We start from the raw sequence: 27,055 nt of genomic DNA, 5'->3' as shown, positions 1-27,055 counted from the left end.
TCTCACGAAGCACAGACATACTCCCCTTTGCTAATGATTTGTTCCAATGCAGCTAAAATGTACACACAGCGAATTACAGCTTTTGCTTCTGATATTTAACATGAAAAGTTGGAAAATGCTTACACAGCTACTTAGACATTATTTGTACATTGTCATTTTAAAACACTTGATTATTGATAGTGTTCCTTTAAGTGTGACAGCTCTTTCAAATGAAAGACTAATATCTTTGAGCACTGTCAACACTGTGCAAAAAAAAAGTTATGCTAATTAACAGCATGTTTTGCTGCTTTACTGCATGTCACATACAGTAAAGCAGCACAAAATGCTGTTAATTAGTATATCTTGTTTTGTGCGCACAGTGCTGACAGAGCTTACATACAGTAAATTAACTATGTGACAGAAGCATCTTAACCATATAGATAATGTCACATTTATTTAAAGCCATATTAACTACCGGTATACAAAGAAAATTAATGTAGGTCTCCTAACTGTTAGTAAGAAATACACACTTTACTTCTAGCCTTTTCTTCACTCCAAGCAAGAAGCCCTGTGTACCCCTCCCCCCCTCCAGGAAAAAAGAAAACCAGACACTATATGCTGTATAGGGTGGATGCATTATACAGGGAGCCCCTGAGATACAAACAACCCACCGATCCTGTTGCATTTTGTTGCACACCCTCTTCCTGCACTACCCCAGCTTAGTGTGTAAGGGCTGGTTCAGACGGGCATCTGAGGAGCGTTTACCGCCAGTGTTCAAGACTTGGCGTTAAACACTCCCATTCAAGTGAATGGGAGCATTTGTACCAGGCTTTTACCGGCGTTTATGCGAATGCAGCGTTCAAGTCCCGATTTTCCCTGGCATTCAAGGCAACCCTGGACGCTACATGTAGCGTCCTGGGGCAGTTAACCGCCACGGGTAATGTTCCCCTAGGGGAAGAAAAATGCCGACCGCATCCGAAAGCTACGTGAAGGCTGCTGAAAGCCTGAATGCGTCGCCCGCCGCCATGCCACCAAACGCGACGCCACAGAAAGCCGGGCAGGCGCCCGTGTGAACCAGCCCTAAATGCAGAGTATAGTGCTGCAGAAGCTATGCTCTCACCTCTCCACAGTGCTGTGCAGAGCTTGATCAGGGGCATGGAGCCCCCCGGACCAATGGCACTCCAGGCAGTGGACTGTAATGCTTATGCCTAAAAACACCCCCGGCTTCTCTATTAATTTGGAAAAGTTGCAGTGAAGAGCCACTAAGTTAATGTGAGTTATGAAGGACCTCAGTTATTAGGAGAGGTTATGTAAATTAAACTTATTTAGTCTTCTTGAGAAGAGGATATGAATAGGGTATATAATTACTATGTATAACTACTGTATATACATGCTCCATATAGAAATGTAAAGCACACCTGTAATGGAAAGGGTAAAAGATAGCTCCTTATATCAGTAGTTAGAAGTCTCTGAATTGTACAGTCTTCCCGGATCCTCACTGAGTCCACTGTTCCAATGCAGGTTTCCTCTTTTCTTCTGGTCTTCTGGCCTTGCTCCCATCATGGTTGAGGTCATCTGGAGTAGACATGCTTGAGTAAGGTCCGCACATTCCCGGTAGAATAAAGCTGCTCATGCACTGTGTTTTTTCTCTATGCATTAGTGCTGGTGAATGACCACACTTTTTAAAAAAAAATATTTATGTAGGTCCGACACAGACAAATCCTGGACTATTTTTTGTCTGTTCCTTCTTCTCATAAGTGTTTCTCAGTCATGCAGGAGTTTTATAGCCTGTAATTAGTTACTAGTGAGAATTACATTTTCATTATTGTATTTGTAAAAGTATGTATTTGCTGTATTCATTATCTAACTGTACATGCACAATCGAAGGTGGTGGCACTATATAAAAAAATAACAATAATAATAATAATAATTCTGTTGTATGAAAACCTGAGTCTATTGAAATAAAGGGCAGTCAACCGTTCCATTTTATGAGTCTAGTCTTTTCTCTAGAGCTCTACGGTAAAGTATTAACAGATAATCAGTGAATACTCATTTGAAAAAGGCAAGCAGAAGATCTAGCTACAAGTAATTTTTTCCTTCTTATAATTACAACGCTTTTGTCTTTAAATGGTGACAGGCAGTACAAGGCACACTGTAGCGATGGAGTAGATCTTAACATATGTCAGCTTTTAAAGTGATTAAATTAAAATTCTAAATGACTGCAATTTATTTTTATGTGCATAGCTCCAAACTTCTGATTAAAATTTTAATTGCAGTCGAGGTAGCTGGCACTTACAAATAGCTGTTTAGCTTGAGGAAGAGAACGAGAACGGTAATGTGTTTCCTCATGGTACTGTTGGCGGCAGAGGGTTATTGGGAAGATTTTATTGTGCCAACTGTCATGTGCATTTCCACCACTTAATAAATAACAGCTTTCATTATGTGTATTTCAATTGATATTGCTCTGCTATAATCCATACCTGGGAAGTGTAACAGGGCTTATAGCTTTTTTCAGTGAAGTAGAAAAAAAATTGTATCAGAAGATGAAATTTGAATAGAAAGAAGGATACTTATTGTGGTGGGCAGATATCACATTGCTGAAGATGGCTTTCACTCAGATAACATTGACATTAGCACATTGCTGGTAGAACTTACACTACATGTTCTTTTTTAACAATTAAAGAAAATGCACATCAGAATAAGAATCAAATTTATTTCGCCAAGTACAACGGGGGTTGTACCCGGAATTATTTTTGGCTCATACAGGGTCGAAGATGGTACAAATATGCATGCAATTCAACACATACAATCAGGTACAGTAGTACAAGTAAGCATATACCTATATATACATGTCACCTATAACTGTAGTGAAGGACGCGTGGGGAAATCTGGAGTGCTATGTAAGGGGAGCAGCCTGCCAACTATCAACGGCTCCACAGCAGTTCCAGATGCCCCGCAGTGTGTCCTGGAAAGAGTGGTTAGAGAGAGAGAGAGAAAGGATAGCTAAGAGAGACGAAGAGAAGACCAAGGCAAGGAAAGACAGAGGCAGAGTCCATGGGGCTGCAGATTAAAAAACACCCCTGGATCCAGCCATCAGTCCAGTTGATGTGCAGGGATCTATGGTGGATGCAGGCAGATGGGACCCCGTGCTTCTGGCCGCTGAAGCATACAGAGCCAGGACTGGTGTAGAAAGGACCAAGCTCCAGGGCCCATGGGGATCCAGGTAAACAAAAGGATCCTCCGGCCTTGGTGGATGGGGCCTGCCATGGCGTGTCCCACGTGCAGTGAGAAGCTGGGAGCTGCTGTGACCCTCCGCTGTGCGGCCACCTGGATCCGTTGGCAGCGCCTGCTAGCTGTAAGCGGTGGGGGAACGGCCGTCACCTATTCTCAGGGATAGGTGGTGGTGCTCACAGGCTCACTGGAGGACAGGGTCCCGTGGGATGGCTGGAGCCCTAAAGGCAGCTGGTGATGTGGTGGGCTGGCTGATGACCACTTGTCCTGGAGCTGGTCCTCTGGTGACTGGAGCTGGGCAAGTTGCGATTTCCTCCTCCTAGACCTAGTTGGATCCAGGGCTGTGCTGCTGATGCTTGCTCCTGATCAGCTGGTGGATGGGGCTGAAGCCGTGCCGCTGATCCTCTGCTTTGTTCAGTGCGGCGGCATGGGACCCTCCGACGAGCACAGAACGGCTTCCATGGCACGTGGCGGTGGTGGGAGTCCAGTCGGCGGTGAGTGGCAGACTAGAGGCAGTGGGACAGTGCAGCCAGGAACCCTTGCAGGCCAGCTGATCAGCACGTGCTTGATCAGCTGGCAGCTCGATCAGCTGGCTGCACACCAGCGGCGCCTGCATGTCCTGTCTGCGAGCCCACACCTCCGCAAGTGAGGAAGAGAGCAGGTGGTGTCCAGGGTCCCGACAGGCAGGCCTCAGCAGCGACACAGCCGCACGGAGCACAGATCTAGCTCCGGGGCCAGCACCAACATGTATTGTTCTAAGCATACAGTATTTGTTTCATAATGAGGAATAAGGAGAGAGATCAAGAGCCATCTATCATGCAGTATGTCAAAGCCAAGGAGAGGTATGACAAGAAGTATATAGATTTTATACTGACAAATGTGGGTTATTGAACAGGCAACCACTTTTCAGACAGGATGGGAACCAATACCCGTCCCCTCAAGGGTTTAGGATGTCGCTCTATGTAGACAGGAAAAGGAGGACATGGGGGTAGACGCCTCCACCGATGGTGGACTTGAAATAATGTAAATCGCAGGAACAGAGGCGCCAAAAATGGTAAAATATAAATGTATATTTAAAAAGATAAAAACGAGGGGAAGTAACTACTTTGGAGTATTTATCACATTTTTGTTTTGATGATAATATCTCACTTATTCTTCAATGGGGAGTTAAGCGTTACTTCCCCTTGTATTTATCTTTTTAAATATACATTTATGTTTTTCCCTTTTTGGCACCTCTGTTCCTGAGGTTTGCGTTATTTGTTTCATTCGTTTATGTAGTGTGGTGGGGGTGTCTCAGCACCCTGTAGAAAAAGTACAGGAGACAAAAGTGGGAGCCAAGTAGTGCAATATGTCAGTAGAAAAAAATACAGGTTAGATAAGTAAGTGCCCCAGTATAGGTTAGATAGGTAGGTGCCCCCCAGTATAGGTTAGATTAGGTAGCTGCCCCCCAGTATAGGTTAGATGAGGTAGGTGCCCCCCAGTATAAGGTTAGATGAGGTAGGTGCCCCCCAGTATAGGTTAGATTAGGTAGCTGCCCCCCAGTATAGGTTAGATAGGTAGGTGCCCCCCAGTATAGGTTAGATTAGGTAGGTGCCCCCCAGTATAGGTTAGATTAGGTAGCTGCCCCCCAGTATAGGTTAGATAGGTAGGTGCCCCCCAGTATAGGTTAAATTAGGTAGCTGCCCCCCAGGATAGATTAGGTAGCTTCCCGCCAGGATAGGTTAGTTTAGGTAGCTGCCCCCCAGGATAGATTAGGTAGCTGCCCCCAGGATAGATTAGGTAGCTGCCCCCCAGGATAGATTAGGTAGCTGCCCCCCAGGATAGATTAGGTAGCTGCCCCCCAGTATAGGTTAGATTAGGTAGCTGCTCCCCAGGATAGATTAGGTAGCTGCCCCCCCCCCAGGATAGATTAGGTAGCTGCCCCCCAGGATAAATTAGGTAGATGCCCCCCAGGGTAAATTAGGTAGCTGCCCCCCAGGGTAAATTAGGTAGCTGCCCCCCAGGATAGGTTAGAGTAGGTAGCTGCCCCCCAGGATAGAGTAGGTAGCTGCCCCCCAGGATAGGTTAGGTAGCTGCCCCCCAGGATAGGTTAGATTAGGTAGCTGCCCCCCCCCAGGATAGGTTAGTTAGGTAGCTGCCCCCCCCAGGATAGGTTAGGTAGGTAGCTGCCCCCCCAGGATAGGTTAGGTAGGTAGTTGCCCCCCCCAGGATAGATTAGGTAGGTAGCTGCCCCCCAGGATAGGTTAGAGTAGGTAGCTGCCCCCAAGGATAGGTTAGAGTAGGTAGCTGCCCCCAGGATAGGTTAGGTAGCTGCCCCCCCAGGATAGGTTAGGTAGCTGCCCCCCCAGGATAGGTTAGGTAGGTAGCTGCCCCCCCCGCCCCCCAGGATAGGTTAGGTAGGTAGTTGCCCCCCCCCCAGGATAGGTTAGGTAGGTAGCTGCCCCCCCCAGGATAGGTTAGGTAGGTAGTTGCCCCCCCCCCCCAGGATAGGTTAGGTAGGTAGCTGCCCCCCCAGGATAGGTTAGGTAGGTAGTTTCCCCCCCCCCAGGATAGGTTAGGTAGGTAGCTGCCCCCCCAGGATAGGTTAGGTAGGTAGCTGCCCCCTCCCCCAGGATAGATTAGGTAGGTAGCTGCCACCCAGGATAGATTAGGCAGGTAGCTGCCCCCCAGGATAGGGTAGGTAGGTGCCCCCCCATAATGGAGGGGGAGCCACAGCCGCGGGGAGGGCAGCCCGACCTCTCCCTCCCTTCCTCTCCCCGCCCCCCCCCCTCAGATGCAGAGTGAGCGCTCACGGAAGCGCTGTAGGCAGAACTCACCTCCGTCCCTGGTTCCAATCGCCACTAATCTCCTCCCGCTCTGTATAGATGCTGATACACACACTGCCGGAAGCAGTGTGTGTATCAGCTTCTATGCAGAGAGGAGATCAGCGGCGATTGGATGTGAGTTCTGCCTACAGCGCTTCCGTGCACGCTCACTCTGCATCTGAGGGGGGGGGGCCCCGGGGAGAGGAAGGGAGGGAGAGGTCGGGCTGCCCTCCCCGCGGCTGCGGCTCCCCCCTCCTAATAGTGCGCACGGGCCGCATGGCCCTCCAAACGGACATGGCCCCCCGGGCCCCTCCCCCGCCTCCTCAGGAGCCGGGCCCGGTTGTCATGGCGACCGTTGCGACCGCGGGCCCTACGCCATTGCTTACAGGTCTATCATTTCCTGGATCTGATTTTTTTGCCCTTCTTAAATAATGGGAAAACGTGGGCCGTACGCCAAACCACTGGGACTCTGCCAGTTGAAAGAGAGTCACAAAAGATAAGATAAAGGGTTTTATATAGCGGAATGCCATCTGGGTCAGGTACCTTGTCTATTTTTAATTTATTTAGTCTTGCCTGCACTTCTTCCTGCGTTAAGTATTTAATATTATAATTGGAAGATTGAGAATCTTCTGCATCTGTAATTTGCAACAGTGCAACCTTTCTTTTTTTAGAGTTGATGTACTTGTAAAACTTCTTTGGAGTTAGATTTGATATCCCTAGTAATTTGATTTTCAGCTTCAATCTTTGCCAGCCTAATTTCTTTTTTACAACTTTTATTGCACTCCTTATAATTGCTTAAAGAGACTCCGTAACAAAAATTGCATCCTGTTTTTTATCCTCCTACAAGTTCCAAAAGCTATTCTAATGTGTTTTGGCTTACTGCAGCACTTTCTACTAACACAGTCTCTGTAATAAATCAATGTATCTTTCCCCTGTCAGACTTGTCGGCCTGTGTCTGGAAGGCTGTCAAGTTCTTCAGTGTTGTGGTTCTGCTATGAACTCCCCTTTATGCACACTGCCTGTGTGTTATTTAGGATTAGAGCAGATTCTCTCTTCTCTCTCTTATCTTTTACAAGCTGGATAAATCATCCTCTGAGCTGGCTGGGCTTTCACATACTGAGGAATTACAAACAAGGGCAAAGCTGTTTGCAGGAAGAAAAGAGCAGCCTGAAACTTCAGTGCATGGGGGAAAGAAACACACAAATGATCTCTTGAGATTCAAAAGGAAGGCTGTATACAGCCTGCTTGTGTATGGATGTATTTTCTATGTGTGGACATACTGTACATCAACCTACTTCCTGTTTTGGTGGCCATTTTGTTTGTTTACAAACAAACTTTTAAAAACTGTTTTTAACCACTTTTAATGCGGCGAGGAGCGGCGAAATTGTGACAGAGGGTAATAGGAGATGTCCCCTAACGCACTGGTATGTTTACTTTTGAGCGATTTTAACAATACAGATTCTCTTTAATGCAGCCTCGGTCCCCTCCTGTTTTAGGACCTTATAGGCATTCTTTTTCACCTTTATTTTATTTCTAACGTTTCTATTCATCCATAGAGGCCTTTTTTTTTTATTCCTAGACGTTTTTTTTCCATATGGGATATACCTACTACAATATTGATTGAGAATGAGTTTAAAAGCTTGCCATTTCCCTTCAGTGTCCTCCCCTTGTAGTACATTATCCCAGTTCACCAAACTTAGTGCCTGCGTGAGTTGATTGAACTTTGCTGTTTTAAAATTCATAGTTTAAATGGTCCGGCTTCCCCGCGGCCTATCAGTCACCAGATCAAACGTTATCATGTTGTGATCACTATTTCCCAAAGGTTCTTCAACCTGCACATTTGATACATTATCTGGTCTATTAGAAATGATCAAATCCAGTAACACATTCCCTCTAGTTGGTTCCGTTACCATTCGAGTCAGGTAACTATCCTGTAGTGATTCCAGAAATCTGCTGCTTTTACCAAAATGGGTAGCCTCAATACTCCAGTCAATGTCTGGAAAGTTGCAGTCACCCATAACTATGACCTCATTTTTACTTGCAGCTTTTTCAATCTGCTGTAGTAATTGCAGTTCTGCAGCTTCATGAATATGTGGTGGCCTGTAGCATACCCCAATAATCAATTGGCAACCTTTATTTCCACCATGAATATTTACCCAAACGTACTCCACATCTTCTCAATCTTCATCTATCTCATCGTTTATGACAGCTGTAAAAGAGTTCTTAACAAAGAGACAAACCCCTCCACCTTTTTATATATAGCCCACAAAACAGCTGCCAGCCCATAAACACTTCTTTGTCATTTTGTCTTGTTGATGTGTTAAAGGTGACTCTGCTTAATTGCAACTGGATTGGTGCCCAAATCTCTTGAAATATTTACAGTGGAATCTAAAGGCCCATACACACACTCCACCAAACCACCTGATTATCATCTGATTTTGGTCTGTTGGATGACAATCAGGTGTGTGTACGTTTGGCAAACAACTAGACGAGTGACTGATAACAGACGGTTTGCCAAATCCATCTGGCTTATCAACTCACATGACTGTTGGGCTGATATTGTGAAGTTGGCCAAATGCGTACAGTGTCGGCTGAACTACGTACTTGTTTTGAATGCAGCCATGTTGTGCTGTTCCTCTTTTTACTTGCGTATGGTTGTTTTGTTGGTTGGTGCGCGAAAACTCAAGTCATGCCAACGTTTTTTTTGTGATGTCAGTCATGTTGAGTGTTGGTCGTGCACCTTGTTGGATGTGTGTAGAAGAAAAATAGGGTACGGGATATCATAAACCTCCTTTTTGGCCTGTCTCACCCATAAAGAACATAATGATAGTAGTAAAAAAGGGGGATACGGGGAGCACTAGGCTAGTTACAAAATATAGCAACATTTATTGAAAAAAGCTGCACATAGTATCACACATTCAAACCCCCCCTTAAAAACAAGCAAAAAAGCCCTGGCTATGAGTCTCATATGAAAAAAGCCAGGCAGTCCCCTCAGGAGTGCACTCCTATAATTGAAAAAAGACTGACATGTCAAATATTGATATCTTCAGGCCCATATGCTGCATAACCAGGTTGTAGGCAATTCCCAGGAATAGCACGGAAATCCTGCACCATGTATATTGTAAATTGTAAACCACCCGTGTGCTAAGCAAAAGCACGCCTCTGTGCAATGACACATACGCTCTCATTACAGACACATGGAGTAGTGTCTAACCTCTAACTCCTATTGCTCGCCCCCCCTTGAACACTCCTTTGCCGCCTACCAGACAGGACTGTCCAACACGCCCAGGTTGACCGGCTTCACCAACACATGTGCGCCGCAGAAATAGAGGTGCTTGGGTCCTCCGTGCGGAAGCCTGCCGGATCTTTGGGTCACGTGAGTCTCTGGTACCCCGTGTTCAAGGGGGTGCGAGCAATAGGAGTTAGAGGTTAGACACTACTCCATGTGTCTGTAATGAGAGCGTATGTGTCATTGCACAGAGGTGTGCTTTTGCTTAGCACACGGGTGGTTTACAATGTACAATATACATGGTGCAGGATTTCCGTGCTATTCCTGGGAATTGCCTACAACCTGGTTATGCAGCATATGGGCCTGAAGATATCAATATTTGACATGTCAGTCTTTTTTCAATTATAGGAGTGCACTCCTGAGGGGACTGCCTGGCTTTTTTCATATGAGGCTCATAGCCAGGGCTTTTTTGCTTGTTTTTAAGGGGGGTTTGAATGTGTGATACTATGTGCAGCTTTTTTCAATAAATTTTGCTATATTTTGTAACTAGCCTAGTGCTCCCCGTATCCCCCTTTTTATTACTACTATGGATGTGTGTAGAAGCCTTGAATCTGGTAGTCCGCAGGCACAACCATACACCTATTCCCCTCAATTAGTCTACCCAATCGCATCTAGTGTCGACCTCTGTCTACTCCTTCTTACAATATATCATGAACTGACTGATCTAAAACTATATCATAATATACAATCAAATATTGTTTAATAACATGGTGATAATGCATGTCAACAAACAAATGGCACATAGGGGTTCATTCACTATAACAAACAGCGAGCGTTACCTCCTGTAACGCTCGATATATCGCCTTTTGATCTTCTTACTGCATGCTTAGCGTGCCTTATCAGACTTGACGTGCCTTGGCAGAGTTAACATGCCTTATCAGAGTTAGCATGCCTTATCAGAGTAGCATAATTAATGTTAATTGGCAATGATTATCCCCGCACTTTGATTGGCCCAGTAGGCTGCCTGTCACTTGACAGTAAACTTGACAGGCAGCCTATCGGGCCAATCAAAGTGCGGAGATAATGTCCTTTAAAGTGATTTGACCCGCAGGGGCTCAGGGCAGGATGAGTGAAGCTCTCGTCATTGCCAATTAGCAGGCATAAGTTTGTAGCGCTCGCTATGCTACTCTGATAAGTCACGTTAACTCTGATAAGGCACACTAAGCGTGCAGTAAAGGGAGCAAAAGGAGATAGCAAACATTACAGGAGATAACGCTCGCTATTTGTTATAGTGAATCTACCCCTAAGAGCCCAAAAATGTTGCATAGCGTTACAAATTGATTACAAATTACAAAAATTATAACATAAAACAGATCTAAATTTAGCTACCATAAATAATACAAAGAAATCAGATAAATAAATCTGTAAAAATGAACAATAATAATAAAAAACTAATGTTATTTTTGGACTATAAGACTCACTTTTTCTCCCCCAAAAGTGGGGAAAAAGTCACTGCGTCTTATAGTCCAAATGCAGGACGTTCCTGACTTATGAATGCCTGCCAATACGAACCTCCAACCCGACGCAATGTCGGGGACTGCCTGTACTGTGCCCATGCCATGCAGAGGAGGAAACAGGGACAAACAGAGGACACAGGGGGACACAAAGGGGCATAGAAGAGCACACAAGGACAGAGGCGGACACATCAGGGACACAGGGGGACACAGGAGGACACAGGGAGACACAAGAGGTACAAGGGGGCATGAGGTGCCAAGGCGGCATAATCCACAAGATGCCCCTTCACAATGGATGCACCCGGTTTAGTATATATATTTTTTCCCCTGGTTTTTGTCCTCTAAACCTAGGTGCGTCTTATGATCAGGAACATCTTATAGTCCGAAAAATACGGTAATTAAATAGCTGCATGTTAAAAAATAATTACACATACACATACACACACATACAAACATACACTATAGTTGAATATGACCTACAAGCTAAGGTTTTTGCTAAAAGGCTTGTTGAAAAGAGATAGAGTAACATCAAATTAAAACACCAAACATAGGGCAAGACCCATCGCTGGTATTTTTTTTTCTGCAGAGCAACCTCCAGTGGAAGGCACTGACAAATGTATAGTGCTCTTCTCAGCTTTTGGGCACTATTGTGCTATTTGTTTGTTGAGGATCACAGAGGATAGCATAGGATTTTTAACCTTTTCGGCCAGGACTTGAAGATCCATCTTTCCTCCTAGGCTGGCCCTTGCTACAGCAAACAACACATTCCATATGGTGTGACATATCAGCCACTATATTTTAACTCCCACTGTATGCTACAGTGAAACTACTGTCCTTTAAAGTTACTATTTTCCAGTTTGATATATGACAGTTGTGCTACCAAGATGTAATGTTATGATGAGGAAAAAATGAAAGTCGCATGTTAATATTGTCTTTGTTATGGCTTCATTAAAATTAAAGTTTTAAAAAAATATACTTGTGTCCTCTAATGTGGTCCCAGCTAACCTACATTTTGAACTGTTTTAAAAAATTTTTTAGTACTCCCGGGCCTATTGTCCATAGTGGCTCACTTATGATTGTTGGTTGGGTGTTTTTGCCCCCCCCCCCCCCCCCATTGCTTTATTTTTTGGACTTCAGCTATTTCTGGATACCCCTGTCTGTAAGTACCCAGTCTGTTTTTGAGATATAGAAAACTATTCACTGGGTTTACATAGTAAAAGTAATATCTAACTTATTTTACCTTATCTAATCTAATCTTATCTATATCTAACTTATTTTGAGCATTTTTATTTTACTTTAAAATGCTGTTGTACTGCTTATAGGTACTGTATATTCTGGTGGTAAATAGGATACAAGGGTGGGCCAGAAGGGTAAAAGATGCGTGTTTTATGGGCACAGCGAGATCTATTCTTCCATACCGCTCTGATAAACAGGGAGACAGGGAGAGCTGACCCATCCGCTTTAAGACAGGTAGAGCTGATCAATCCACTTAGGGAGAGGGAGAGTTGACCAATCCAGCCAGCCAGTCGACTATATACTGTTATATACTGGGTTCCATATACAGTACAGCATCAGTATCTGTTCATGCATAGCACCCGTATATGATGTTTTTTTTATTTGGTGTGTGTTGGAGGAGGGGTAGTCTTATATGGCAAGTATATCTCAAACTCTATATTTTAACTGGAAAAGTTGGGGGGTCATCTTATACGCCCAGTCGTCTTATACCTCAGAATATACAGGTAAGTTGATATACAGATTATAATTTATTATTATTATTTTGTATTTATATGGTGCTGACAGCTTCTGCTGCACTGTACAGAGTATATTGTCTTGTCACTTAACTGTCCCTCAGAGAGGCTCACACTCTAATCCCTACCATAGTCTTATGTCAATGTATGTATTGTGTAGTGTATATATCTTAGTCTAGGGCAAATTTAGGAGAAGTCAATTAACTTATCTGTATGTTTTTGGGACATGGGAGGAAACCAGAGTGCTCAGAGGAAACCCAAACAGACATGGGGAAACCATGCAATCTCCATACAGATAGTGCCCAGGCTGGGATTTGAACCGGGTACCCAGCGCTGCAAGGCGAGAGGGCTAACCACTACTTCATGCACTAAGCTACTCATGACTTAACATTTGATCTGTTTAATATCTTTTCAATGCAAAATATTTAAAATAAATCATATCAGACTTTTCTAATCAGATATGAGTTATTTACATTGACTCATTTGCTTACTATGCGCTCAAATGTTATTATTATATAAATTAAAAAAAAATAGAAACAGTAGCAGCCAGCTTCACAAGGTTTGCAGAAAAGCCACTCCCTTGTATAAAAATCTGGGTTGGCTCTGAAGCAAAGCTTTGTGGAAAGAAAAAAAAGAGGAAATGGTGGGAGTTAGGAGAATGTCGAACTGGCAGCTCTATTAGGCAGTGAGAGATGGCATAAGGCGGATGAGTGTAAGGCCTCTTTTTCACTATGCTAGGTTACACTACGCTGAAAACAACAACAACAAAAAATACATTGTTTATGCTGTATGTCCAAATCCAGACATTTCCGAAAGTAAATAAATGTATCCATACGTTTCTATATGTACTGTATAATACATAACTCAACTTACAAACACATTTGACTTGTGCACAACCTAAAGGGAAATCTATTTTATTTCCAGGTTATCATGTGACAAAGCAGGACAAAGACTGAGGTGAACGAGTGTGTGTGTTTTGCACGTTTTTGCACTGCACCGCATTATTATTATAAATTTAACAGGCTGTTCACATTAGATGAAGTTTACCTCTAATACAATATAGGCTCTATGTATAGGAAACATCTGGATGAACGTGCCTATTCCAAGAGACTTCCATTGGTAGCTCATCTGCTTTTGGTGGCTTGAGTTGGTTAACAGTAGAAAATCAGGAAGGCTGTACCTTAATGTGTATTTATGTATTAGGTCCAGGGTTAAGACAATAAATCCCTTTCAATGATTTTGCTGCCAGCCTAAGTTCACAGCTCATCCAGGAGAAAGATTCAGTGCGACTGCTGAACATACACTAGCCCAATTTCACTTGATGAGCTGCTTTTCTAATACCCTTTGAGGTTATTTATAGTGCTGTGCCAGTCAGTTGGTTTGATTTAATTGTTAATGTTCTCTTTCTGTGGTTATTAAAAGCACGGTGTATACCTCATCATGCTCCTCACTGGATTTTATTTCATTTTTAATGTTCAGTTTGGTTATTAAAAGTATTCTGCATCCCAATGATCTTTGCTGAAAATTTATTTCATTTTTAATGGTCTGTCTGGAGTTATTAGATGTACTGTGCCTCATCAATTCTTTCCCCAGTTTAATGCAACTTTAAAATGTTCTGTCTAGTTATTAGAAGTATTATGCCTTATAATTTTTTAAGGTGTTTTATTTCATATTTAGTGTTGTGTGGTTGTTTGGGGAAAAGACAAAGAGGTCATAACAGATGAAGAAGACTTCACACTTTTTTATCCAAACTTGAGAGACGTTAAGTGAATGTCTCAGTAAAATAAACAATTAAAGAGAACCAGAGCCAAAGTTCAGGTTCAGAAACACATGTTTACCTAAAGAGAGAAGACTATGGATCGTCCAGAGGCTTCCTAAGCTGTCCTTTGGTGCTGCCCCCCTGCCCGGGACCCTCCAGCTGATCAGGGCCGCACTTCTCTTCTGGCTGTGCCTCTGCAGTAGCACTGAGTAGCTCTGGCTTACTGCGGGTGTACTCACGCAGGCACAGCATGGCCGCACTCATGCTCAAGCAGCAATGGGGGACTGGAGGATGCCGTAGGAAGCCTCATTAAGATCCAGAGGCTTCCCAGTTCTTAGTTAAGTATGTGACTTTGTACTCCAGCTTCAGGATAGGTGAACGTTAAACTTTGTTTTATTTTTAAGAATTCCTCAAAATGTGAATCTTCATGATGTTGGGGGTTGGGTGAGTGTATGGCCGTGAGTACTATGTCAGGAACAACCTAGCAGAGGCAGAGCTACTAGTGAAGTGAGGCAGAGTTGTGGAGCTTATGTTTCCTCCAACACAGGGGCCATTCTAAAGAGAACATCCCCACACTTGTTATGGGGGGAGGCAGGGCCAGTTCTAGACTTTTTTGCCGCCTGACTTTTTGCCCCCCCCCTCCCCCCAGAAAAGGTAGCCTGGAGGGGGTAGCAGGCAGGAAGTGGGTATTGGGCACAGTGGCGGGGAACGTGGGAAGTGCAACGCCGTCCACTTACAGTACAGTGGGCAGCATTGTAGGAAGTGACAAGAGTGGAACGCACGCTGGAACGCGGAAGAGGTGAGTCATCCCTGACCACTGTCTGATCATACTACGCTGCTGCATTCAATAGCTGAAGGGGGACCCAGGTGAGGGAAGGGGGTCCGGCCCCCCTCCCTGCCACTATGCCCAATACCCCCTTCCTGCCTGCTACCTCCTCCAACTCGCCGCTCCCCCACCCCCTCCAGCTGCCCCGACTTTGCCGCATGAGAAACCCGCCTCACCTTGCCTTATGGGCAGCCCGGCCCTAGGGTTGAGGGGGTGTCGTGTGGAAGGGGGGAGGATGGTGGCCACACATGTTATATCACCCTTAACAGATACTTTCCCCCTGGGGGGGTTCTCGAGAGAGGAGGGTGAAGATGATATGAACATTGTTGTTGGGGAAGCATTATCTTTTTGCTGTGGGGACTCCATGATTTGTAGTTATGCCCCTGCAACGTAGAGCATCAATAGTATGTAGCTTTTGAATCCTGCCACCTTGAATGTTCTCAGTGCTCTGCACATTGAGGAACCCCAATGACATTTCCAGCACCATCAATAGACCTCTACAGAGTATGAGGTATGCCTCCCAAAAGTGGGATGGGGAAACATCTGCAGAGAGCGTTGATTTCAAATGCTGAATCTCTCTATTGCGAAAATGGTGGAAGGTGTAACCAGCATCTTTACACTCACATCATTCTATTCCAGAGATTAACACTCTGGATTTCTCAGCAATGCATTGGGGCGCTGTAAACACTCACTAGATTCTTAGCAGAGACAGCCCAAACCGACCGCCACATCTGAGAACCCTCTAACGCAGAGGTCCCCAACCTTGGGGCCGTGGCCCCCTGGTGGTCCGTGGGCAGGTTTTTGGGGGGCCACGGCGCATCTGCCCTTTCTTCCCAACCCCCCCCCCCCCGCGGCCGCCGCTCCTGTTACCTTATGAGCGGGCGGCCGCTTCCTACCTTATGATCCCCATAGCCCCTCTCTGCTTTGCATCATTTTTTATTACAGCAGCGCTTCCTGTGCGGCTGCTGTAAGGAGGGAAGGAGGCGGGGCAGCGGTTCCCATGGTAACGGCGATCCCCACTACAGGAAGCCGCTGCCCTGCTTCCTTCCCTTCCTTACAGCAGCCGCGCAGGAAGAACTGCCCCCAACCCCCCCGGGGGGCCCCGGAGAAAATTTTGGTCTGGATAGTGGGCCCCGGGCTCACAAAGGTTGGGGACCCCTGCTCTAACGTATGTACAAGGTGTTAGTGTGTTTAGGGTTCGTAGAATGTCTTAAAATAAAGCCATGATCAAGCATTCACTAACGATGTTTTCTTTATTGGTTTTACCTGAATTTTGTAATATAAGGATGCAGTCCTCCAGTTTCTCTAGTACAAGCTGTTAAATCTATGAGTATATTGATAAGAAATTAATTATAATACTTGCTAGTATCTCTTTAAAAAAATCAATTCTGACAATAAACTGTTCCCCATTCTTCTGAAGTAGTAAATTGGCATTCTACGCTCATTATCATCCCTGTGCAGATCTTATGACCATAAACAGTAAAGGTATCTGAAATAGTTATGTGTCATTTTCGTACTACACAATATCACAATATGATTTACATTATATTATCAGTATTTTTAAAACAGATTTAAGATCTGTTATACACATATATTGGATCAAAGATCAAAGCCACATTGTAACCACAGAAATGTAGAAATAAATGAGTGTTTGAATCTCCAATTCATATATTTTTTTTATTATAGTTGCTTTTGTAAAGAACTAATGAAATAATAATTTTAATAACACTTTTGACCTACATTGTTTGATTATGACTTTATGCTTTCCTCTGCTAGACACCACTGTGACAACAAAAGAAACTGAATAAATGTGTAAATGATAAGAATCACTAAACAGCTCTCCACAAACAAAGAGGCAATCCACAAATACAGCTGTGTTATCACTCCCTATGGCAAAAAACGAAACAAACTGTAAGCAAAGCTCCCAGCATTGCCTAAACAAAAACTAATTAAAGTTAGGCACTCTTGTTGCAGCAGGCTCCCCAAATAATAAAAATAGCCTCATGCACCCCCACGGAGTCTTATATTCCCATACAACACGTGCACCCTCATGCTTCCCATACAACAAGAGAAGCCTCCTGCTCCTCATATAAAACGAATGCCTCAAGCCTCCCATATAACAAGGGTTGCCTCATGTTCCTGTTATAACAGGTACAGCTTCATGTCTCTCATATATCAAGCGTAACCTCCTGTGCCTTGTGCCTTCCTTATAACAAGAGTAGCCTCCTGCTCTTCATACAAGTACAGCCTCCCTACCATATAACAAGGGTAGTCTTCTGCTTCAGATATAACAAGTACAGCCTTGTGTCTCTTATATAACATAGGTGCCGTCCGGATTTTCCCCTGGTCACCTCTCCCTTCTACACCGCCACAACTTCGACACAAACAGGTTTGACACCTTTCTTTTGATGCATGTCAAGGCTGAATGATTTTGTCCGAGGAACGAAATAAAACTTTTGGAACTGTTATGATACAGGTGCACAGTATCCCTCTTTCACATGTACTGTATATGCTTTGGTGCCCTGCACAAAATTACTTGCTGCACAGTTCATAACTCCTCCTGCATGTCCTATCGAGGTTGCTGGAAAAACATTAAAAGGTGTAGGTATCACAAGCTGAAAGTGAGATAAAGCACCCTTCAAAGCAAGGCCTTCAAACCCCCAGGTTGAAGCATATGAGTGCCAGATCCTAAATTTTCTGCTATATTGTACCAGTATAACATAGGTATCCTCCTGCTCCTCATACAAGTACAGCCTCGTGCCTCCCATACAACAAGGGTCCACCTGATGAAGGTGAGAATTTGCTGAAACACGTTGTGACGCTGCCAGCACATGGACACCAGAAGCGACAGCCACCCAGTCCTATTCCATCTGGGCACGGACTTCCACAGGCCACGGCAGTCCAGTAGGAGGCATCCCTGAAGTCACCAAGATTGGGCATCCCCCATTACTATAGGCTTATTACGTTGTTTATCTAGTAAGTGCAATTTGACATTGTGCATATTTTGGAAATAAATATTGTCTAAGTACAGCCTCATACCTCTAATATAACAAGGGTAGCCACATGCGGTTCATGAAACAAGAGCATCCTCATAATTCCCATATAACAAGGGTCTACTTGGGTCCTCAAATAACAAGTACAGCCTATCCTTCATAAGTACACCCTAATCGCAAACTTCTTTCCATAACCTTCTGATATTTGCTATCTCTATTATTTTGACTTTAGCACCGATGCTCAACTTACCATTGCACTGTCACACTGTCATTGATAATTCTTCTATTGCCAAGTGCTGGGCCAAATCCACCAGGCTGAGCTAACCTGGTCCCATATAACTAGCTAACTGACTAACTATCCCCACTTGCACCAATGCTAAACACTCACAGGTAGTGTTTAGCATTTAGCAAATTCGGTATAGTGAATTCAAACACCTGAATACTCCCGACCGCTGATGTTCAGAACCTGAAGGAGCGGACAAGGTCAGAAGGAGTTCAATGTCCTGTGTGTCATGTTGCACTTCGCATGACTCGCTTCCTACTTCCAAATGGTAGAAAAGGAATTTTACTTTCCTGGAGCTTCCTCCACCCCACTGTAGTCTGTCAGCTCCCTCGATGTTCTACTGATCCAATCTGTTGTGCTCCTTTGGAGTATGTGATCCAGCTGTGTTGCAGGCCACTGCGCATGCGCTGTTTCATGCTGCGCAACTCCTACATCACACTCCTGTGGTCGGGAGCATTCAGTGCAAGTTCAGTTATAGTATTAACAGACTGGGCATGCACAGAACTCTTCTGGCCACAGGGCTCACTGAAGTGTATTCGCAAGTCAGGGACTTTATGGGGCTGACAGCTGCACAGTGGATGGGACCAGGAGAACCTTGAGGGAGCTGATAAAATACAGGGGGCTGGAAGAGGCCCCCAGCATAACTATGGGGGAGCAGCAGCCCGTGGACTCCTGTGCTCTTCTGGCTCTGCCACCTACACATCAGGGTGGCAGCAGTGATGGAGCTTACCTATTCCTCGTCAGGTTTCTCTGGCGATCCTGCCTGGCAGGATCCTGACAGCTGGTGGTTTAACGTCTGATGGAGCCCGGAGCCTAGTGAGTGTGAAGCTGTAACTATGGGGGAGCAGCCCGTGGACTCCTGTGCTCTTCTGGCTCTGCCACCTACACATCAGGGTGGCAGCAGTGATGGAGCTTACCTATTCCTCGTCAGGTTTCTCTGGCGATCCTGCCTGGCAGGATCCTGACAGCTGGTGGTTTAACGTCTGATGGAGCCCGGAGCCTAGTGAGTGTGAAGCTGTATCTTTCATGCTAACTCTTATGGAGGGAGCACAGTTAGAGGAGGGGGGCCCCCAGGTGAGTTGTCCACTCTCTAACCCCACCAGTGTTGCCCACCTTCCCACCCCACCAGCCACCAGTGTTGCCCACCACTGGCGTAACAATAGGGGAAGCGACCCCTGCCGCCGTGCTCAGGGACTCAGGGACTTTTTCGGGGCAGGGACTCACCTCAGGCTCTCCTCTCAGCGCTCCCCTCCTGCAATCATTGGTGGCATCGGGCGGCGGCGGCAGGCTGAACACATACCTCCTTCTCGCCGGAGGTCTTCCGTTGCTACTTCCTTTTTACACAGGAAGTTACATGAAGCACTTAGTGATTGGAAGACCTCCGGTGAGAAGGAGGTATGTGTTCAGCCTGTCGCCGCCCGCTGCCAGGAGGGGAGCGCTGAGAGGAGAGCCCGAGGTGACCCCCCCTCCCCACCGAACTGCGGCCGCGCTCTCCTCTTATGCTACGACCCCTCCAGCCCCACAAAAGTCCCTGAGCGGGCCCTATGGAAGTTGGGGGGGGGGCAGATTTTTTTTTGTAGGGAGGCACGGGGATTTTTAGGTACGCCCCTGTTGCCTACCCTCCACACCCCACCAGCGTTGCTCAGCCTCCCGCCCCACCAGCCACCAGTGTTGCCCACCCCACCACTCCGCCAGTTTTGACAACCAGCCACCGGTGTTGCCCATCCTCCCACCTGTGTTGACCATGCTTCCACCCCACCAGTCACCAGTGTTGCCCACCCTCCCACCAGTCCCCAGTAATCACCCACCCCACCAGCAACCAGCATTGCTCACCCTCCACCCCACCAGCCACCAGTGTTTCCCACCCCACCACCCACCAGCATTTCTTCCACACCACCATTTGACATTTGGGGTAAATGTTTCTGTATTTTACATGTGTGGCAATAGTTTCTGCATTTGATATTTGGGGTAATCATTTCTGAATTTGACATTGTAATGGTTTCAGCATTTGACATCTGAGGTATTGGTTTCTGCATTTTATATGTGGCGTAGTGTTTGTTTTATTAGTTACGTCTTGTTAGTACTGAGTTGGAGTTTGGGATCAAACAGTTTCTACAGATTTATCGTCTGCACATCCTTGATGTGAGACCACCAAATTATCGGTGCAACACTGCATTGTTTTGTGTTTTTTTGTGGGGGAAATGCTGCCTTATTATATGTGTTGTTGGAGAGAAAACATTTTCGAATTACCTTTAGGGTCACTTTGCTTTACTGTGTTTTGGGCAAAAAACTCAGGGGCCCGTTTGAGTTTGACACTGTAACATTACAGTTGGCTACTCCCACATCATGCCCATGCCCATTTTCACAGGAACCCACGTTGTGGCCACACCCATTTTTCACCACATTCTACCTTTCTCCTTGGTGCCCTAAGGATCCCCGGATCTTTTAGGATTCTAGAAATGCCCCTGTGTATTTAGCTTTTTGTTTAATCAAACTCACAGGTTTACTTTAAGTAGCAAGAGGTGTTTGGAAACACACCAGAAAAGGCTAAAATGTCTGCCTTGGCTTGTAATGGAAAGCGCAGATCTGATATATTGCCTCCTGAGACCCTGCCGAACTCTTCATATGAAGACATTTGCCATGACGCTGAAATTACTTACTGAATATTTATTTGCACCAAGGAAAAACAGATGAAACTATTGTCTTTCACATTCTTGGTGTACAAAAGTGCCTCCTCTGACCAAAAAACCTGGATCATAAGGTAAGTTAGCTTGTTCAAAAATAAGATGATTAATTTCTCTTAAAGAGGAACTCCAGTGAACATTTTACTGCTGGCAGGTGGTGTAGCTGCTGCATGGTTTTTGGCAGTTGTAAACAGCTGTAAACAGCTATTTCCCACAAAAGTTTGAACTTTTCTTGTGGGAGGGATTACTTGTGGGAGGGGTTTCACCACAATATCAGTCATACAGTGCCCCCTGATGGTCTGTTTGTGAAAAGGAATAGATTTCTCATGTAGAAGGGGATATCGGCTACTGATTGGGATAAAGTTCAATTTTTGGTCGGAGTTTCTCTTTAAGCAAGCACATAATTTATGATGTATAGGTTTTAGTTCATTATACTTATGTAATTGGATCTTGTATTTCTGTATATGCAAGCAAATTCCATATGCGGCTGTTTCCCACTTGCGATTTATGTAAATGATTCAGACTCCTAGTGTATTTAATAGTATGTTTCCTGTATATGCAACTCAGCATAACCTAGTGTTTTTGTTTTTTTCTGAATTTACAGAGCACCAACTTACTACACGGTGCTTTACAATATGCACTTTTTATATGTTTACCTTGTCTCTTATAATTGTGGCACACTGTCTGCTAGATTCTATTTTACAGCAGATTCTTATATTGGAACGACAAATCTCTTCTGCTGATGACACTAGGTGGCAGCAGCGTTCCACCAAAACAACATAAATATACACTGAAAAAAAAAAAGTAATTGACTTATAAATGCAGGAACAAAAAAATACGCATGAATATGAGCATATCACATTATTTCCTCCTGCTGGACTCTTATCATTTTCCTTACACTGATATGTGGTACCTGTTACATTTCCACCAGTGACTGATCTGACGGGAATATTCCAGACATTGAAACGTTTCCGAAATGTTACTTAGGAAAGTAAAAGTTCAGTCTTGCTCAGAGGAAATATACCTCTCCAGGGTAGCGGTATACAACACAATGAACTATTCAAACGTTACTACAGATTCTGCCCTGCTGTTATCCTGCTATCCTGTTCACATGTCCAGCAGTTTCTGACAGGTGCTGTAATTATGTTATTAATGCCACCATTGTAATAAGAATTTCTTAGGGCATGAGCACATTTGCACACTTATTTTCAGCAATGCCTATCAGTCTGTAACAGTGAGGTATTGCTGAAAAATGCACAGAAACACGTGTGCTCAGGACCACCACAATAATGTACATACGCAGGACTCTGGTGTCGGTTGTTACAGGAAATGGAAGAGTTGCCACAGTAAACCTCAAACTTACAGTATCTTACTCCTGCAGTTTTAAAGAGCATGCACTTTAAATAACTGTGACATAACATTGAATAAAAATGAGTTTCCCTACTTTTTATTACCCATACAGTTACCATATTTGCTTTTGTGCACAAGTCATATTGTCCATTTACAAATTACAAGTTCCCAAAGTACAGTTTATCTGCTCTGAAAGCTGTCGTTGCATTTTATTCATAGCTGCTATAATTATATATTAAAATATTCTATTCATAATTGCAGCACAGCTAGGAAAGTAACAACAGAGGAATGTAAACAAAAGATAATGGTATCACCTTTTTGGATGCGGATCACACGCTGGAGGAGCTTTCCAATGAAGAACAAAGTGTTGCGTTTAACTGCTTGAATACTGCACTGCTACACTTTTTTGTTTTTGTGGTAGTAGGTCCAGGGCTTTACGTAATCTTTCAGAGCAAAGAAGAAATGCTGAGTTAGTGTCGCCAATCAGGAATGAGCTTAATCCTACAGGTGGCACTGTGGGAAACAAGCGTCGTACAGATCTGGTGCTTTGGTATATTAGTATAACGCATACTGTCTCTAAAGTGCAGCAGGGTATGGAAGTATTCCTTCATCAGCATATTGGGGTGGCTTCCCCGACCTTGGCAATGCGTACAATTTGTTACATTTAAAATCCAGAGGCAGCGAATTAGTTCCAGCCACCATTAAAATACTCACTCCTTTGCATCTAATGCACTTTGCGTGCACTTACCAACCGAAATTAAGTCGGCCAGCACTCATACAACAAGATGACCAGCACTCATGCAACTACAGCCTGGAGCCTTGGCCTCCAGGCTGTAAATGCACCACAAGTTCACTTAATCCACAAAGCCGGTTTGGTCTCACCATTGTCACTCCAACGAGCACAGCTTCCCACTGTGATGCACTCACTGTCCTCCAAACTTTTGGTTCACCAATGTTACCAGCAGTGGCTGGATAGTGTAATGGTTAAAGAGACACTGAAGTGAAAAAAAAAATATGATATAGTGAATTGGTTGTGTACTATGAATAATTACTAGAAGATTAGCAGCAAAGAAAATATTCTCATACTTTTATTTTCAGGTATATAGTGTTTTTTCTAACATTGCATCATTCTATAATATGTGCAGATTACACAACACTCAGCATTCAAAATGAGTCTTTCAGAGCAGTCTGTGAAGTAATGATCTCTCCTCTAGCAGAGAAAAAGTAAACAGTTCACTTACAGTTGAGATAATAAAAGTCAGATAACAGCCCTCTCCACGACTAAGACTTAGTCTGAAGCAGCGTACACACGCCGGACTTTAGGCAACGATGGGTCCGTCGTTGCCTCCCGCTGGGTGGGCGTGCCAGCGACAGTCCGGCGTGTGTACGCTCTGTCGTCAGACTGATACGGCTGTTTCTGAGCGATCCGCCGATCTAACACTGCTACTGCCTACTGAGTGCGCTCTAGTGGCTGCCTCGCAAGCGCTTTGAGTCCGACAGGAGAAAGGCGCTATACAAATACTGCTATTATTATTATTATTATTACCAAGCCTCAAATAGTCGAATGCGGCCTCCCGTCGTTCAGACATGGCAGGTGAGTGTACTTCCACTTTGACTGCCTCAACCTGCTACCCTGCTGGTTCCACCTTCTCTCTGCCTACATGTTTCACTACGGACAACCATGTGTTCTCAAGGCACAATGGAGAATCTTAGTAAATTATGTCCTTAATCTCTTGAGACACAGCAGAGCTCATGTTTCATTGAAATGAGTATTTAGTCTCCTGCAGTATGGTATAAGTCACTCAGTCTTCTGTAACATAACAGCAGCCACTCAGTTCTTTGTAACTGCTATTATTCACTTACAGTTTCTTGCAGAAAGTTCACAGTCTCTTGCAACATGGATGAGGTAACAGTCTCTTGTAGCAGCAGCTAATGTCACTCATATACTGGCATCAGTCTATCATAATTTTTTCTAACGTGGAAGCATGCTTTCAAACTCTTCAAACATGGCGGTGATATGTAACACGGCAGCAGTTGTTGGCAGTCTTTTGTAATATAACACCTTGATGGGGTCCTATTACAGGTCAATGAATATGCTATAGAGGTAGGTATAAATGTGCATATTGTTTGCTTTTGGGGAGTGTTTCAGTGTTCTAAAGATCACCGGCAACCAGAAAAACACTGTGACAAGTATATCTCTATGGGATCATTTTCACTGCAACACTTGTGATTTGCATTAATCAAAAACATGCTGCATGCAGCATTTTGGCAGTGACCACAAAGCCATTCTTGTTCTCTTAAATGGGAATCGCACAGCAGAATCGCCAAAAATCGCTAGGCTAGGCTGAGGACAAAAGACTTCTTGAGTGTAACATTCATATAATTATTTCCCAAGTTCCAGCTTCATCTACTTAAAGCGGAATATAACCCTGCATTTCAACTTTGCTCTAAAACATTATTTACAGCATATTATATGCAACCAGCATTTTTTTTACTAGACCAGCATTGGAAGGGTTACACACAGAGCTTTAAAGTTCCGTGGAGAGAACTGCTCCCCACAGCCAAAGTTTAGATAGATACATTTAAGTAAACAAAATGTAACAAGTGAGGAATGTTACACACTCTTTGGCTGTCCTCCAGCTCCTGCACAGTCAGAGAGAGTGAGTCACATTCCACACTTGTTACATTTTGTTTTGCTTAAATGTATCTATCTAAATTACAGCTGCTGGGAGCAGTTCTCTCCAGGAACTTTAAAGCTTTGTGTGTAACCCTTCCAATGCTGGTCTAGTAAAAATAAAATGCTGGTTGCATATAATATGCTGTAAATAATGTTTTAGAGCAAAGTTGAAATGCAGGGTTATATTCCGCTTTAAAAGGAAAATAACTTGCAAGTAACTAAACAATAAATGCAAACATAAAATGTAACCCAATTCTTGTAGTCAGTATGTTAATAGAATATTAGCGCTTTTAAATATACGTTAACTTTCTTGACAAACTTTGCCCTTTATCTGTGCAGTTGAAGTGTGCTCTAGCGCAAATATTTTACCTCACAGAGAAATAGATTTTTAGACAAGGACTTCTGCTTAAAAAAAACCTGATCTATTTTTACAAGTCTTGTATATAGTCACTATTTCACAATATGAAACCAGTGTAAACATGTCACCAAACTGCTGAGTAATAATGACTTTACCTTCAGGCTGTTTTGTGCATTTCCTCTTTACTGCCACATAGCAGTATATTCATTGCATAAACGATGATTGTTGCTGACTATACCATGGGGTAATCACTTTTCATACTTATGATAAAAAATGCACTGTATTTCTATGGGACATAACTCTAGTCCTTTATTCCTTTACTCAGTACTAGACATAAGCCCGCTCATTTAAAAATGGCTGTAACCCTCCTCACCCCCTTCTTCCACCTCCCGCCAGCAACGGCAGTGCTCCCCGATGCCAGCCACCCACCCCCTGCACCCGTCCTCCTGCAGTTCCAATACCACTTGGTCCAAACACACGGACGCAGGGACACAGGGGTTTTATTATATAGGATTGGTACATCAGTTTTCAAAGGTCTCCTTTTATTCTTGTGGACAACTATAGACCCTTCTAAAGTTCACATCTCCTGCACTGCTTGGCCGGTCCACTCAGGTTGATAGGCAGAAACTGTATAAGGCCTTGTTCTCACTGGCAATTAAAACATTCCATATAGCAAAATAAAATAGAATAGATTCAAACAAATATAAACCATTCCGTCCTTTCTGGGGTGCGGAACACAACTTTGGGTGCTGCACGACATTTCCAGAGGCAGATGGAATCAGTGCTAGCCTATGAGAACAGACGATGTCCATTCTCACTAGGTTCTTCACCACGTACATTTTGCACAATGCTCACGCTAGAAATCCTGGTGCTGTTATCTTTATATAAGACTAGCTGATGGCCCTGTGTTGCCTGGGTATGTATTTGGCTGGTGTTGGCTCCGCCAAATTTTTCTAACCCTAACACACAGTTACTCAATCACTCAATGACCTAGTTTGTGAGCTTTGCAGTATTTGACATCAATAATTTGTATTGAAATGAAATATGTAGGTAGAAAAAAACAAAGTCTTGTAAAAGTAAGGCCCAGTGCACACCAAAAACCTCTAGCAGATCTGCAAAAGGTTTTTGAAGCAGATTTCTGAGCCATTCTAGGCATGTTTAGAGACGTTTTCTAAACATGCCTAGCGTTTTTTGGAGCGTTTTTGTGTAGCAGATTACAAATATTGTTACAGTGAAGCTGTTACTGAACAGCTAATGTAACAAAAACGCCTGGAAAACAGCTCTGATCTAGCGTTTACATTAAGGCAGGAACGCATCTGCAAACTGCAAAAGTGCTGCAGGACCCACGTTTGCGGTTTGTTAAAAACCTCAAACCTCTGGTGTGCACCATCCCATTGAAATACATTAGCCAAGGGTTTTCACAGGCGGAAGCGGTTTGCGGAACGCTTCAAAAACCGCTCGGTGTGCACCAGGCCACATACCTTTTAATGGCTACCTAATAAAGCTAAATTATGCAAGCTTTCTGGGATCTAGTCACCTTCTTCAGGCATATTTCCAGATGTTAGCTGAAGTAAAACACTGATGCAGGGAAATAGTAAACACGTGGATGGCAGTTGTGCT

General features: G+C 44.1%; 2 long non-coding RNA genes across 3 annotated transcripts in view; one reads left to right on the top strand and one right to left on the bottom strand.

The window, feature by feature from the left end:
* Positions 1-27,055, top strand: part of LOC137528430 (uncharacterized) — a 66,590-nt gene that overhangs the window by 21,918 nt on the left and 17,617 nt on the right. The gene's annotated exons all lie outside the window — the stretch shown is intronic.
* LOC137528429 (uncharacterized) lies at positions 1,382-27,055 on the bottom strand. 2 transcript variants are annotated; one of them, XR_011023392.1, is made up of 4 exons: positions 26,973-27,055; positions 23,283-23,395; positions 22,715-22,843; positions 1,382-1,767 (listed from the first exon to the last, which is right to left on the bottom strand). It is a non-coding gene; the product is annotated as an uncharacterized lncRNA (long non-coding RNA). The 2 variants fall into 2 exon arrangements; XR_011023391.1 differs by lacking the exon at positions 1,382-1,767 and adding an exon at positions 16,320-16,414.

Source organism: Hyperolius riggenbachi, chromosome 8 (genome assembly GCF_040937935.1).
Source record: "Hyperolius riggenbachi isolate aHypRig1 chromosome 8, aHypRig1.pri, whole genome shotgun sequence".
NCBI classification, from domain to species: Eukaryota; Metazoa; Chordata; class Amphibia; order Anura; family Hyperoliidae; genus Hyperolius; species Hyperolius riggenbachi.
Note: the sequence above shows the minus strand (reverse complement) of the source record. Positions and strands in the feature narration are given on the sequence as shown.